Source organism: Gallinula chloropus, assembly GCF_964237585.1.
Source record: "Gallinula chloropus genome assembly, chromosome: 11".
In the NCBI taxonomy this organism is placed as follows: Eukaryota; Metazoa; Chordata; class Aves; order Gruiformes; family Rallidae; genus Gallinula; species Gallinula chloropus.
Window position 1 is genome coordinate 14,956,347 of NC_140096.1, and position 17,395 is coordinate 14,973,741.

Genomic DNA, 17,395 nt, shown 5'->3' on the forward strand with positions numbered 1-17,395 from the left:
TATTTCACTGAAAAAAAAAAGTACTGCATAACTGCTCTTACTGAGATATAAATATTGATTGTAGAGAGTAACCATACCGTTCTTAGTCATGATTTGATCTTGCTGCTATTTGGGAGATGAGATGCTGTTCGCTGTTTTTGACGTTGGCGTTTTCCTGGCATTGAAAATGTCAGTGAAAGACCAGGTCCTGTTTGAACAGGGACTGCACAACTGGGTAAACAGGAATAAAATAATGGTGCAAAACAGAATTAGGAATGACAGATAAAACCCCATCATCAACAATCGTGCATTTTGCTTGTAGAATAGGAACTTAAAAGCTCATAAATGTAAAGTACAAGGACACACTGAGCGAATATCGGGCATTGTAATAGACAATATTAGATAAAACTCTAATAGATGCCACACTCCAAAACTGACCTCAAAAATACTTTGTTCATCCTAACTAGTTTTTCACAAGGTAGCCTCCATAATACAAAGGGCCAATAGTGCAGAAAAAAATGGAGACTGTTAATAAATTGGATGAGCTACAGGGCTTCCTTTTTAAGGCACCCTGTCCTTGTAAGCTGAGCAGGACAATATTCATTCTGAAAAGATGCACGTGTATGGGAGGTCAAGCTCCAGATACTTAATCATCCTCTTAGAATTGGTTTTATTTCAGATAATAAGACCCTGATTATGTATTATGTTCTCAAAAGCTTAAATTTGTATCAGAATCTTGCACTGAAATGCCCTCTCTTTTTTGAACTGTAGAGGTTAATATCAACATCAGGAACACAACACTTTTACTTGTCAGGTTATTTCATGCTTGGGTCAGGAAGTCCCAGAAGTACTTGAGGGATTCTGGTTCAATTCGTTTTTGTTCATGCTCATATTTATCTTCTTCAGTGAGGACAGAGCTTGTCTATCTTTACTGGGACTCCCTCGACAATAGCTGGGAGGGCAAAAATCCCCAAAGTGCACGCACATCAAATGCAGGATGTAGCAGACATAGTGTTCATGTGCTTAGTCTTACACACACCTTTGTGACTGCTGGTCTGGGACTTCCAGATTTTAGGACTACTACTTGTTTAATGTCTAGAAATTCCAGAAACTAAAGACTTATTTCAAGCAAAATAGAAGAGAATAATAAATTCTGGTTAGATAATGGAGAAACTGAAGAGGCAGTTGTCACAGAAGAAAGTGCTTTATCATTTTTAAAGCATGGTGTTAATTTTTAAATGAATACCTTCAGAACTTGCAAGTATCACGCCCCAAAAGAAAATGACAAGTTAGTGTTGCTTCTTCAAAATGCTCATGTCATCTACACTCTGTGATTAACTTTACTGGCTTTACTTTCTGTTAATCCCGGGAATGGTGCTGGCAGGGTCAAAGTGAGTGTTTTTCGGTCACCTAAAACCAAGACACTGTTTGTGGAATTTTGAGTTCAATGTACCAAGATGCCTACCTTGTCCTATTAGTAGCCATTGCTGTGACCTCTAGTGGGGTCAGATTAACATACTCAGTATTGAAAAAACTTCACTATTTAACTCAAAGTTAAAATCCTTTGGAACATAATTTTATTGCAATGTAGTTATGCTTCTAGCTCCTCAAAATGTTTCTATGCTGAGAAAAGCTTGAGGTGACATTCTTCTACAGTGGTTCAGTTCTCAGTGTAAAAGCTTGAAAAAAACAAATGTAGTGTAAATATTCTATTGCCTGTGCACTTCCCATAAACTGTGCAAAGTTTGGGCAAATAAAATTAGTGGAAAATTCTAAGATAGGAGGGAAAAGAAAGAAATGAAACAAAAGGGCAGAAAATGGTGATATAGTTGCTAGCTTGGTCCTATTAGTAGATGAAAAATAATTAAATGTATCTCAGTAGGCTTGCCCACTGTTGTATGATTGTAGCTGTTACAGCTTGTATGTAATTCAGGAAATGGAAGGAATCTCAGGTTATTGCAAAATCTGTTCAGTGAAGCTAGAGCTCCTTGAGAACATCTTAAGTGGATATAATTTAAATGTAAGTCAACCAGGCCAAGCAGAGTTGGATGGTTTTATCCAGCTGATCTCAAATTGTGTTTCCAGCTAGTAATAGTTTAGTCTACTGTTGTCATCAGTAAAGAGCAACTAGAGGATGAAATGCATTCTGTTCTCTTTCACTAAAGGAAAAGTTTTGCATCCTGTCAGGTTTATTGCTTGTGCTTGTTGTTACACAGTACTTTGCTGCTCTTTCTATAATGGATGTGGCTCTCTGTCACTCTCCTGGAATTCAGGATAATTCTAGGAAAACTGGGCTTGTCCAGGTCTGTGTAGGCTGGCTGTGAGCTAAAGTCAGCTTTTGTTGACAGAATGGCAGAAAATGTCCAGGGATTTTAGGTGATCTATGCTACAGCAAGAAATGTGACACTAATAAATCAGTTGGGCCTTGTCTGTGACCAAATGGAAGGAACACCATTATATGCTGGATAAACTCGCACCCCGCTTTGTGTTGCCAGTTTCTGTGCATGTGAATCGTATTCTGCAGAGGAATAATTACTTCCCAAGGAAGCAACAGAATTAAGCTCTATTAAAATGCTTGCAAAAGAACTCATCAAAGATAGAAAGGAACTCAGAATTGACATCTGACTTAACCACATAGCTCTCCTATCGATTTGTTCATAAAATATGGATAATGTACTTAATACTGTTTTTATCCAGTTTTTTCAAGTTCTGACTTTTGGCACCTGCTCTCTCTGGCCTTCTGTTCAACTACAAAAATCTGAGAACTGGCTTGCCTTAATGCATCCATTTGTAGAATACTCTTACTTTTAGAACTAGATCTGATAAGTCTTTTGCTGTCAAAACCTGCTGGCTGAATTACTATTAGAAGAGGTATGTGGTACAATTACTATGGACAGAGTCTGTTTTATTACTTTGCATGTTACAGGATTCTTTAAATGCTGTGGCTGGGAAGAGGGAAAACTCTTGTTTGTCCTGTCCTGATAGAGGGCCAGATGGAACTGACTCACACTAGATTGTTCCCCCTCATGCCCATACTCAAGAAGTAAGCTCCTGGTGTGCAGTCTATGGCAAGAAGAAAATAGAAGTGAGCATGCAGGAAACATACAGTACTGTGGGGGCTGAGCCTTCTGAGGAAGCACATGAAACATTTTACCTAGAGATATAATGGAGTGCCTGTTACAGTGTACTCCAGCTTAGGAAGCCCTGGAAGAATAGCTTGAGAGAAAGCCTGAGAGTAAGGGAAAACCCTGCAAGGATGCAATAGGAAGACATTTGCTTACCAGTCTCCTTTATTTCTGATCTTTCTCAGTCATTCTCTGTTCTCTCCATACCAAAAATTACTTGTTCTGTTGTGTATTTTTAAAGCAAAAAAAAAAAAGGGCATTTGAGCTGAAAAGCTGCTCTGATCTTTTCAGATATGCTTGTTTATAAGAAAAGGTCTAGGCAGATTTTTGTCAAAGCTGTGACCAATTTGAGCTCCTGTCATTGTAATAGGTGCTGACTTGTTTATGTATACTTTCAGTGAATATTGCTATTTTAAATGCAGCTTGTGCCTGTTGATGTTTTTCTGGAATTATGGAACTAACTGAATGGCACTTAGAAAAGTTCTGGGTTTCTCTGGGCACTTGTATTTTCAAACACATAAAACATAAAGAAAAATCAATGGATATTGTGTACGTCTGGGTGACTTCTTGTCACCTGAACTGACCTCACTTAAAATTTTGACCATTTTTCATTGTGTGAGCTTATATTCAAGCAGAAATTTGTGTATTGAGTGTTTGGGAATGCAACTAAGTATTCTGAACTTCTGTGAGTTGTTTTTCTAGTGTACAGTGTCATGTGAAGGAAGATATTTCTTGTAAACATCTCTTTGGGTACTGGAATTCTTCATTCTTCACAAACAAAATTTTTAGTTAATGCAAAAGGGTCCCTGTCTGACGTTTTAACCCTTACCTCCCCATGCATGTCCTGCCTTCCTCCCCGCCCCCCCCCCCCCCCCAAAAAAAAAATGCTGTTTGTACTACAGGAAGACTTGTTCACTGGGAAATGCTTGTTTCCTCAGTAGAGGAGACTATATCATATCAGGCCTTGTCTATCTGTTCCTGTTTGGTCTAGAATGTAACAATCCAGGATTTATTTTTTTTCTGTTTATGTGTGTTAAAATAATGTTGGGTAAGTATTTAACCCTGTTGTATTTGGAGCAAAAAGGAAAACAGAACCAAAGAGTTTTTGTGAGAGCGTTGTGAATGCCTTTCTTATTTATTCTGTACCGAGTAGTCACGAAGTCAGCAGGTCTCCCTTACGCCACAGTGAACACTGCCTTGAAAGTTCATCTGCACAAGACTTTTATATCACTGTTTTCATCATGTCCCTAAGCAGTAAACTCTGAACTACATTAGGTAATTTTCTTCTCAAAAAGCTGAGCAAACAACTGGTTTAAACCGGTGAAGAATTGTGGGCATTGCCTCATAAGCTTGTCCCATTGCTTCAAAGGAACCAAGCAGCCAAGGAGTAGGTTGTGGATTTTACTGTTTTGGTTGCATTTATTGATGATACCATAAACATTGTCAGCTATCTTCTATTCATGTAGCTCGTATCTAGCAGTGTGTTGGTTCAGCCCATCCAGCAGTTAGTCTGTTTTGCAAATGTAAGAATTAAGCAACATCTCTTTCACTCTTTCAAGCACAGCAACATTCTGTAACTTCTGGCCTTTGCAGCTTGTCTTTTTATTTCCCATTAGCAGGGGCAGTATCTACAGTTTCTTATGGAGATGGACTTCAAAGGTGGAATTTCCTTCAAGATGAGGGCAAGGTCATTGCTCTTGTCCCAGCAGCTGAAAAGCAAGTTTGCTTTTTAACATAGCTGGATGCGAATTCTTCAATGAAATATATTTTCTATTGGAAAAATGCCAGTTGCTAGGTTCTTCCAGATCCTTGATAAGTGTTTTAATCACAGGACCAAAGCTAGTCTCTCATGCTCTGCCTTAGGGAACATGTTGGTAATTACACTAAGTACAATGCCTCCTAAAGAGAGTAAGAGCTCTTTAGCTTGAGGCTTAAGGCACTCTCCTGATATGTCAAATAGTCAGCTTGAGATATTTGGCTCTATGTTGAAAATAATGAGCTGGAGAGTGGACCTGAGGCAGACAGTTGGGTGGCTTTTTTAGTAAAAGCTTTGGAAGTCCTTGCCAAGAGATGCTCTAGATGTGAAGAGTTTACAAATGTGCAGTGAGAATTGGACTAATTCTTGGGGGGACTGCTAAATACAGAAATAGTTAGAAGCTCCTGTGCTGCAGCTTGTTGTGTTATTGCTGAAGACATCTAATACGTAACATAGTCACTGAGGAGATAGCGAGCTAAATAGGTCAGTATGGCTGTTCTTACATTCCTTGTGTGTTTACTGGGAAGAATAGTGATAGGAACATGAATCTGCCATATCGCAGGTGAGAGCCTTATCTACAAGCATTACTGTTGGTGTGGGATGTAAGAGTGATGCCTGTTTTGCAAAGCATTTCTAAGCTATCAGGCACTTTGTTTCTCATTAAATTGAATTCCTGTTTTCTTGTCAACCTTCTGCTTAATCAAAAAAAATTCAGGAGGGGAACTCTCAGATGATAACTAAAGGTGCGGTGAGGCTCAATGAACTCACGGTAGAGCGAGATTGGAAACTGGAAAATAAATTCAATCTTACACTATTTTTTAATGTAGAATGGGTATGGAAAATTAGAACTAAGAACAGAGATGCAAACAACTGTTTTGTAGCCAGAGGTATATTGCTCAAATAGGAAATGCTCAAGTAGGAAGCAAGAATTTCTTTTCCTGCTGAAGCATTTTACTCATGTGGTGTAACATTTATAGTTCCTCTGTATCTGAAGTCCTGACTAATTTTTTTTGTTTAGCAACACTTTGGTATTTGGAGGCCAAACAATTACAGTTCTAGCACAATTACAACTCTAGCTAGAGTCAGTGCTCCCATTAACAATAATGGAGGTTGGGTCTCTGCTGCTGAACGCAGCACTCAACATTCACCCATAATTGTCTATAAAATCAAATCATATTCACTTTATTATTTGACATTGCTCCCTCTGACAGTCCTGTAAACACATCAAAATTGCTTTCTTGGATGTTTAGTACATACCCCTTTGTATCCGTTGATACATTTCTGCTAATTTAAGATGTTCTAGTACGCTGTACTGGGAAATAACTACAGAAGATGGTTAACCTATTGATCTGTTGTTACCCCTTCCCCTACATTGCTTTTCCCCTTCCATTTCTCTTCTCTTTTTTGCTTTCTTATTATCCGTAGCTCTTATGTTGATGTTAGTCGTCCAGATAAAATCATACATATGTTCCAATAGACAGGGTTTTTTTAATGTGGAGTTCTGTAGTAGTAACAGCTTCATTTATTTGTAAGGAATATGATCTTTGATTGCATTTCTTCTATTGGTTTAAAATAAACTTTTACAAATGTTAGTCATGAAAACACACCAATTTATCTCATGGAAAAAAAAGAGGAAATAAAATCTTGAAAGTTAAAATGTTTTATCAAGCGCTCTCTGTTCATTGTTTATGTATGGTTCTGCAGCCTGGGTATTTTTAGATTGGTACTCCCAATGAAACCGTGAGTTTTGAATGTTTAAAGAATGCATGAATACATCTTTATTGAGATTATCTTTGCTCCTATATTGTTCCAGTTTCTTTGCATCGACTCATACAGCAAACCTGAGGGAAAGTTTTTTCTTTTGCCTAACTTAGCACACTTTTTTCTGTCTTCAGAGATACAAATGTTGCAGTGTTGTAATAGCAGAACTTGTGGGGAGAAAAAAAAGAACAATTTTTGACTTGGAATAAGTCCCTTGCTGTTCACTTGGTTAAACTACATCTAATCACAAGAAAGAATTTTTATTTGCTTTTAATGACTGTTTCACTGTGCTGTTTGCTGAGAATGCTTGAACAGGGGTTTCTTCTTTTGCCTTATCTTTTTCTCTCAAGAGGATTGCTGGTCTATGAAGCCATGATAATTTCCATGAAATGCCATGATCATTGAAAAATGACACTGCCCATGTCTCAAGGTGATGTCAGAAACAGTGTGCATTTCCTAACTGAGATCAGTTAAAAGAAGTGCCACGTATATGTGAAACCTAGATAGGTAGGCATGTATTTTGTTATCCTAGCCACTAAGGAATAAGGATAGTTAAATTTAGTAGTATAATGGGACTCTACCAAAATACATGTATTGAAGCTTTTTCATCTGTGCTTAAGTTTTTGCAATGTTAGTAAGTGTTTGCAACATAAATGCTACAGGCTTTTCTAGGTCATTTAGCATTATATGAGAAATCACTGCTCTGACCCCATATGGTGAAGCGTCAGGAGCTAAACAGATTGGCAGGGCAGGGTCATAATGCACTATAATCCTTGAGGACATCAGATGCTGTTTAGCCAATTCAAAGCAGCTTGACATTCCTTTCACCAGTGACACTGTTTATTTCTCTGTAATAGTTCTGTCATAAAAACTAACTGCAGCAGACAGATTTGATATGAATTTCCTGAAGTAGTTTCAGGAGAGGTGGACAGGGTTTAATTCTAATATATATTGTACATTAGTTGGTTCGTATAACAAACTACATGACTTGGAAGTGGAATAAATCTCTGGCTCTTGCAGTTTTTTCTGAATACATTGCTAGGTCACCAGGGAAGAGGTTGCATGCTTTGAAGTATTGTGGTTTAGCAGTCAAATCACAGAGGTGGTTGGTCTCCTATATTCTATTTTCACAAGTGTTTATTTGCTATTAATAAAAGTCCCATTGCACTTTCTCTGATTTTGCTTCTGCATTCATAGTATGAAGAAGAAAAATGGGTCTGCAGAAAGATTGCATTAGAAGGAACCTCGGGAGACTGTCTAGTCTGTCTCCTGATGCAAGATGGAATCAAAGCACAAGTAGATACTGGCAGAACTTATCCTAAAAGGTCTCTAATGATAGTAACTTCACACCTTCTGTAAGCAATCTGTTCCAGGGCTGCAATAATGTCATTTTTTAGACTGGCTTTTTAGCTTTTCTAAGCCTAAAACCAATATGATATATTGCAGGAAGACAACTGGTGTGTTTTGAGAAACACTGAAGGCATTTTTTCTTAATGAGCACAAATGTTTCTCGTAATGGTAAACCACCCAAGCAGGACTTGCCAGTTATTTACTATGTGCTTGCATGTGTTTCAATGCACATATATACATGTATACATGAAGATGGTACTGCCATCAACATTATTCAGAAAAATCCTGTTAAAAACCTGTAATACTTATATTCCTGAAATGGAAGGAATAAGAATGTGGAGATTCTAATCATAACAATCTTTTTTGCAAAAATTTTAACTTCTTAGTTTGTATATCCCTTTTCTTCACCTTTAGATATATGACATGACACTTAGTGGTGTTGTAGACCATCAAAGACCTGACATTTCTGACATGTTTTTGTTCTTGTGCTGTCTCCCGTTACCCTAACTTCTCAATGCTTTTCCTTTCCTTTATCTAGTTGATTTTATCAAACAGGAATTACATTCTGTAAATGCAATAGAATGTTGAAAATCTGTTAAATTATAAATAAAAATATTTCATATAGAATATACATGTTTGAAGGTCTATGATAATGGTATTGGCTTTTTCTCTTCTGTACCAACTGTGTTTAGAGGTTGTGTTATGTTGCTCATCAAGGTCAGTTTTGTGTTTTAACTCCTAAGTAAATATAGCAATGTTTATTTAAATATTGATCAGGTTAGTGTTGCAGCTTGAGGTATATTTGCTGTGAATACACAGTGAACAAATTTGTGCATGGTGTAGATGAGCTCACAATACAATTATTTATATAATTTATTTATAAATGGACCTGTGAAAATATTGCGTCTTTTTTGATGGCAGTTGCAGTCAGAGAAAGATGTTGTCATTTCTGATGTTACCTGGGATGTTATTCAACCTGAAATACAGGCTTGTTTAACTCAGGGACTTCAAAATTTCCTTTAATCTCCACAAATTACTGTATTCCCAAAAGCATCATTGATCATCCATCTCTCAAATTATCTCATGGCAGAGTTTCTGTTGTTACAATGTTTGTTGCTCTTTTTCCTCTCCCACTTCTTTTTTTTGTACATTCATTTAAATCTACTTTGATAAGTTCGGCTTTCCTCCCTTTAGAAATAAGGTTTCCATCTGTTTTGTCTCTTCTTCCTTTTTAATTTTTACAATAAACCTTAGGGTTTCAGATATCCTAGATGATATTTCTTCTTAAAATTTATTTGCCTGCTAGAAAAACAAGAGAGAAAAAATAGCAATTTTGACTAACACTTGGATATCTAACTCCATACTATTTTTTAATACCTAAACCAACTTGTTCAAGAACATCATTCTAGAAAAGTCCAACATGATACAATGTTTGATCTTCTTTTGTGTCTGCTTTTACTACTCTTTCCGTCAAGTAATACCTGTCCTACTGTTACACAAGAAACTTAAGACCAATGCTTTTTCAAATGTGTGGCAACATTGTAATGTTCCTCATATTGTTCTGGTAAATAGGAATTTTTCCTGGGGTCAATAATAGACCTGTAGTCTTAAACAATTAATTCTGGTTTCATTTTATTGTATTTTACAATGCCAAGCTATGAAAATTGGTTCAAATGCTTGGCTTGCTCAGATGATGTTTAAATTTTAATCTGCAGTGAATAACAAGTGTGGAATTCTTTTGTTATCTGTCAGCATTTTATATTGTCCGATGGGAATCTTGTGCAACTTCAGAGGAGACCCATCTGTTTTACTGTTCTTCTCATTATGCCAATCAAAAAGTCACTTCTAATGGCAAGAGAGCGCCACACATGTTTTCGGTTCAGTCACAGAAGAGAATCAACCTCCTCTACCCCCTAGTTTTGTGGAGATGGTTTTAGTTTTAAGAATTTGAGTTTTCTGAACAGAACACTCAGTGAGCTACCTTTTAACTCAGATTTTAATTAGTTGATGTAATAACTATTGACTGTGCTGTAGGGATATGCCAGCATTATTGATATGACAATTAAATGTAAAATGATTAGTCTATTAAGGAAGTACTAATTGACTTTTGTCTTACTAGGCTAAAGTATTAAAGGCTGATTGGTCAAAATAGTGAGTTGTATCTGTAAATATTAAGCTCTGGATTTCACTTTTTGTTACTCATATTTTTTTCTTTTTTTTATTTGAATAATCCTCTGAACTGATAGATGCATGTTTTCAGACCGATTTTAATTTAACATGGTTAGAAGTTGCAGAGGTAGTTTGTGTTTATTGTTGATGCAGTAGTGGAACAGTTTGTAGATGAAGGAGAAAGCTTTCTAGATGATCTGGAAACTTGCATTTTAATGGTGCTGATAGGCTTAAGCATGTTTACTAATAAGATAATTATTCATTTTGTTTAATATTGGGTCTTAATATATTAACTTGACTTAGTGGATGCAAGTTGTGCCTAACGGTATTTCTTTGAAGTTGGTCCCTCTTGTCTTCATTTTGCATGGATAGAAATGATTATACAAGACATGAAGTACTGTGTTGTTTGGTGGGCTTGTAGCTTTTGGTGGTTTGGTTTTTGGTTTTTTTTTCTTGATCTTTTCTGCATTGTCCTTGCAAACAGCATTGTCTGAAGTAAAACCTTGTCTACTTTGCTGACTAGAGGCGCAAGAGTCATCATCTTTTGCTTGTGAGAAGTCTTGTCAAGTTTGAAACTTTGTAAATATACGAAATCCAGAAAATTTGTAACAGAAGTATTCAGATAACTGAATAAGTTTAACACCTTTTTCTCCTATGCTATAGAATTAGGAAAATAATTTTCCCTGCAGAGTTAAATTTTGATTGTATTTCTAGTAGAGAATTCAGATGTTTAACTCTTCAATTGAAGTGAAGTTATTGCTGACATCTCTTATTTATCAAATGTGATAGTTTCTGTATCCTAAGTATTGCTATCCCATTTTTTCCTGTCTAGGTATAAAAGGCTCTGATGTAGCTTCACAATCAAAACCAATGAAGACGAGGTAAGATTTGAAGGATGTAAATTAAATTAACATTAATGATTTTACTTTGTTGGTTTGGATTAAAATGTTGCTTTATGTTCCACTGCTTACAAGGCTCTGTACTTGTCTTGCAAAATTATATTCTTGTGCTTTTACTTTCATGAGAAAAGAATTTTTCTTTTAATTCTATGGAAGATGTTCTCCTTTACATCAGTGTGGTGCTTCCAGTTTTCACAGTTTGTCTCAGTTTGTCCTTGGTATCAGACAGTGGATGATTCTGAGCTGCTGATGTTCCTTCATCACAATGAAGTTTGAGCAGGAATTTGTTTAAAAAACAACAACAAACCTACATTTATATTTTTCAAAAATTCACTTTTAGGTAATTAGTGTTATTCATGTGTTCACATTACTGCCTATTTCTGTGTCAAAATATCATGTCTTAAAATATTCACAGCAGCCATTGAAAGGAAACAAAGTAAAATTGGAGACATTGTGTAAGTGTTGCATAAAGTGCCAAAAATTTTGCTCAGTTGTGTTGCTGGTGAGGGCTTATAAATACAGGCCTCCCTTTCTTTTGGGTTTGATAGGTTTGGGTTGTTAAAATTCACATGTTGTATTGTTTCAGGAATATCTGAAATGCTTCAGTGTTAGCTAGTAATAAACATAGTGGTGAGAGAGAATGAATGCTGATGTTGAGGTGAATCATGTGGAGATGGGTAGAAGGAAATGGCATACTGGGAGCTGTAAAAGTGCCTCCAGTTTTCTCTCTAGTAGCGCTCTGTGTCTTGGTTGATAACATATCAAAGGAACAAAAAGAACAGCTGTCTGCTTTGTTATAAAACTGCCTATACATGCTACTCCCCAGGCAGCCCATCCCCTAGTCCAGGGGATCACTAGGCTAACAGCACGTATCAGACAGCTGCCTGCCTTCGTAAATCTGTTGCTCCCCTCCTCCCCGGCCAAGCTCAGTGGATCCATGTAACTGTAGTCTCAGTATGTCAACAGACAGGACTTGTTGAAGCTATATGGTTAAGAACTATCTTTGTTTCTGTGGAAAGGACAGAAACCAAACCACAAACAACCAGAAGAGAGAGCGAGATGGCTTAAACTGAACCGAAGGAAGTAGCTTTAACTGGCTGGAATCGAAACTACCCTTTGTGAAAGCATAAGGGTGGAAAGAACAACAACTTTGCTATTGAAGTTCAGAGAGAATTGTGAAGGTGTTGGTACAGCAGAATAGACTTATATCTGAGCAGAAATTGAGGGAGGAACAAAAAGACATGTAACTCTAGAGTTGAGACCCAAACTTTATCCAGAAAGTGAGATGAACATTTATAAAAGAAAATCTCATGACATGAAAAGTAGATGTGAAGAGTGACAAGTTCTTAGTCAAGGAGCCTGAAATTTGTATTGAAAGGTATGATGCATTTTCAAGAACTGAGACAGCTGAGAAGTGAAGGAGTGTTTTACTTAGTTTGAAAAGACGTAGAGTTCTTTATCTCCATTACACTGTAAATGGAGTCAAGGTTCTTGCATGTTGTGGAGTGCGAATGGCAATCTGGAAGTAGAAGAAAATAATTAGGTAGAAGTCCAGGATACAGATGCTGATAATTATGTAATTAAGCAATATTACAGAAGGTTCCTGATGCAGTATTACCTTAACAGAAAGAAGCATAATACCATCTCAGCTTTTCAGTCACTGATAAAGAAATCAGGTTTTTTAACAAAACAGAAATATCACATTATGGTTTTGATCATCTTTTTAGCTGAACACTGTTTTGCTGCAAGCAAATCACCTGAAAAAAATCTGCTGAAATAGAATTTTCGTCATTATGTGCACTCACAAAAGATTAGTTTAAATCACACTTGATTTGGCAATTTAAAAATAAACACAAATAATTATCACAAAGGTTGTACTCCTTAGATTATGCACTCCACTTCATGTTTTTGAATACAAGGCAATGTTATCCAACTAACCATTTCAAAAAATCTTTAAAAGCATTTAAAAAAGAAGCAAAACCACAAAATAACTCGAATCTTTTCAAAATTCATTTAAGAAGCTTTCTAATTATGTATGCAAAACTGGAATAGCTTCTTTTTTTTCTTCATTACATTCACAGAAACTTAGGGAGAAACAACAGGACTCATTTAAAGATCTAAATGCAGTAAATGAGACTATATATTTACACAGGACTCTCAAAGAAATCTGGGCATTGACTATTTAAGCTGTAGGTCAATTATATATCTTAAAGCTGAATGCATGGGATAAATAGTGATTTAAATAGACAATATCATTTAATCTCTGAAGGAAGGAGTGGAACGACTTGGTACTTGGGAGAAAAATGCTCTACGAATAAGAACAGAGAAAGGCAGCTAGAGCACATCAACAAACTTATAGGTACAACTACATAAATAAAATGTTCTTGGAGAGCTTGAAAACTAACAATACTTGGGAAACTTTTGATGAAGCTTTTGAGGTAGCTGTACAACTGTTAGATGTGATGTAAATGGGATCTTGCATGATCCCATGTTCATTTCTATTAAGTGGAAACAAGTAAGAAAATCAGTATGAGGGAAAACCCTTGAAGAGTAAAATTCCTACAGTTACATTGTACATGAAAAAAACCTTAAATTTTTTGATAAGGTTTGCTCTTTGTTCTTCCTGACAGTTATAAATAAATTCTCTTATGAAGGTACTGACTGAATGTTTGAGTTTTATAATTCACATTAAAAAGAATATGGATCTATTGCAGCCTCAGATGAGAGAAAGGTCAAAGAATGCACAAATTTCAGGTTTCATATGGGTGACTTGCTATCTCAGATCTTGTCTTCAGAGGTGCTGAACAAGTGCAATATTTGTAGAAATCAGTACATTCGTGGTCATAACCAGCTTGTAAATGAAATGTTTGTTGCTTGCTATTTGGTACCATTTGATATTCAGTGGTGAAGATCAAAACCAGAGCTCACTGGAAATACTTTTGTGAAAAACTCCTGTGGTGCTGTACATGGAATGCACTTCACAAACAGATTTAAAACTCAATTAGGAAGTCTCATTAATACTATGATCTATTAGGTTACGCTTTTCTCTTCGGCTATGGAGATTTTTCAAAGCTGTGGAGTTCTGAATGTGAGAAAGGCATGTCTTTGAAACAATAGTAATGCTGTAACAGGTATGAATATCTTGTCTTTCCTGATCTCTTTTGGAAATGAAATGTGAAATCTTATTTCCTGTTGAAATAGAAGCGGAAATGGCCACCTTACTTCTCTTCCTTAGCTGGGCTAATTTGAATCTTTTATTTGCCACAGCGATAGCACTTGAGACAGGAGGGGGAAAAAAAGGAAACATGAATTACATTAGATAAATTTACTATCCTTATATGCTGCCTTGAGGAGGATCCTTCCCTTATATCTCTGATCTGAGAGGCCAAGTATAATGCTGCCTCCTACTCAGGATTTCTTTTTCTTTTTTTTAATATTTCTTCTTTTCTTTTCTTAAAGGTTTTCTGTATGCCTTTTCAACGCAAAGTGGGTCATCTTCAACTGCAAGCTGTTAAGCTTTTGCAATCCAATTTTCAAGAAAATTAACCAGCTCTTTCTTACCCAGATCATATGGGAGCCCATGTAGCCTGAGGATTTCATCTTGGATCTAGTTCTCAAACATTCTACATTGGTCTGTAAGATTTTATCTCCTTTCATTAGACTTGTGTGTTCAGGCTTTTCTCCAGCTTTCATAAAGCAATGTGTTTTTTCTTTCCATTTCCTATTCCTCTTATTTTACACTTCTCAAGCTCTCAAGAAGCTCAAGCTCTGTAACCACTGTTTTCCTTAAAATCTGTAGGAAAGAAAGGTTTCTTAGGAATGCTTCTAATCACACTCTTCTGCTTATCTGCTTGTTCCCAGAAAATGGATATTTTCTCTTCCAGTATTTTGATGCTTTAAAGTCTTAAAATGTACATCTCTGTCATATTAATGTTTCAATATCTAAATTCATACTACTGTAGCGATGTATTATAATAGATTTCTGTACTTTTCATTACTGTGCAATATGGAAAAAAAAGTTAATTGTGGCACTGTGTGGCCTGATGTAGGGAACTTTCCAGCTTTTCTAGATAAACATCTTTTAAAATTACCTGATGTGTGAAAAAGCAAAAAAGGTAGTTGATAGCCTAAGCAGAGGGTCGAACTACAGAGGATGCTATTTGAAAATGCAATTACTGGTGTTGCCTAAAGTAGTAATATCTAAAGTTGATACCTAGCCCCAAAGAAGGTGTTTTTGCTTTGTAACAATAGCATGTTATGACACCCAGGATGTTTCAGGATGTCTTAAGTGAAAAAGTCAAGCCAGGTTCTAGCTGTCCCAATATTAAGTATGTTCTGGAATAAATTTGATTACCTCAAGGCAATGACATGGCAGTGGTATGCTCTCAAAGCAGCACGGAGGCGTCATGAGAAGGCTTTGTTTATATCCACTCAACAGAAGTATTGTACTGCATTCTAATAAATGAATACTAAACTAAATACTCATTCTTCTCCGCAGGTTTTGGGATGGTTTGTGGTTTCAGAGATGTAATAGTAACATCGCTAATCATCACTAATTGGGCATTGCACCAGCCCATCTTGTCCCTCTCCTGCAGCATAATTTTTGATAAAAATCTTAATTAAATCCTTCAGGAGTTAATCACATTTTTGTTGGAAAGCAAAGAAATGGTAAGATCTAAAAAGCATTTGACAAACACATGAAATGTTGAAGAACTAGTGAACAAAGCACAAAAATGAGCTTCAGTTTAGGAACAATTTCACACAGAAGGTTGGAAGTATATGGAAACAGTCATAAGTGCATTCAGTTAGTTTCAAAAGGCTAACTTAATACAGGACATCGCTAATTTTGTCTAAATGATAAGAGTATTATGTTTTCCATTGGTGTAGAAAAGTATATCAAGTTAAAATGGGATTCTTTTGAATAATTATTAGGTTTTAATTTTCTTCTCTCCTGAATTCATATAGTATATATGCATATATGTTATCCATCTAATGTACTATGGCCTGGATACTGGATCTTTCTAAACTTTATTTTATATTGATCTGAGAAACTGGACACATTCTTCTGCATGGCCTGTACTTGCCACCATTTGACCACTACTATATCTGTGCTAGCAAGTTTTACTGCTCATTAGTTCTAGTTAGTTTAACTTTTTCCTCAGCAGCCTGCTGTGTCAGAACATGATGATCAATAGTAAAACCACTCAAAAACTACTGTCTGGCAAAATAAAAGTGTCTAGAATGAGAATCAGTGAACTTCAAACAGAGGTAAATTTCTACAAAGCCATCTGTTGTTACTGCTGCTCTACGCAGTTGCAAAATTTTGACAAATATGTAGTTAAGCACCAAAATCTCAGCCATTTCCACATATGCTGTCCTTGTATACCTGAATATTTGTAGAAAGAGATTTCAAAAACAGACTTTTGAGGACGTGATTAAATAGTATTGTAGTGGTACACATGTAGGCTAATCTGTTTTGGTTCAGCGATGGGATGTATATACTGGAAAGGTGCTAGATGTTCCTCCCTTTTTGCTTGTTGTAAAATTATAGTGAATAGATGAGAGGTCAGTACACAAGCAAAGTACTTCAAGGACAAGTTTAAGGCACATCTTGATTTGTCTGGTGTCAGCTTCACAGTGTGGAAAGCTACAGCTGAGGGCTGTCTGCTCTGGAGAGAAAATGTACTCACACTGTCAAAGCCTATGAAAGAAATGGGAATGACACTGGGCAGCACAGAAGGTGCCAGACAAAAGAAAATCCAGTGAGTTCAGGAAATTACACAGGTGGTAGCTCTTTGCACTGCTATAATGAAAATCTGATTAATTTCATAGCAGATAAGATGAAAAAGTTGATTTTTTTTCATACTGTGAGTCGGTAGAAAAGCTCCGTCATCTGTCCTTGCTTGGCTTCCTCCACTGTCATAAAGATGAACCTATGCTCTCTGGATATTCATCTTCACGCTTCTGGTCTTGGATTTTCCAGCACAGCTGTTTTCCAAAAACAAAATAAACCCAAATCTGGTCATGCCTCAGACATCCTTTAAAAAAAAGAAATCATTGTACTTAGTGTTACAGAAACTCTTGTCTCTACAGTTGAAGCATATCGCAGCAGTGTGCAGTTTTAGAGTGACCCAAAGTCATTAGAGTGGTGTTTAAGTGGAATATGTCTTTGCTAGTATGTTAATGTTGATGAAAATGAAGCATAAACATGATTTAGTGGGGACAGTGCACAACCGACGGACTGGTGCCTTATATATATCGTTCAAAAGTAAATGTTCACTGACTGGAGGGATGGTATCAGAAGCACCAAGGGATTTTCCTGGCCTCAAAAAAGACTTTAATGGTCACTTTTTATG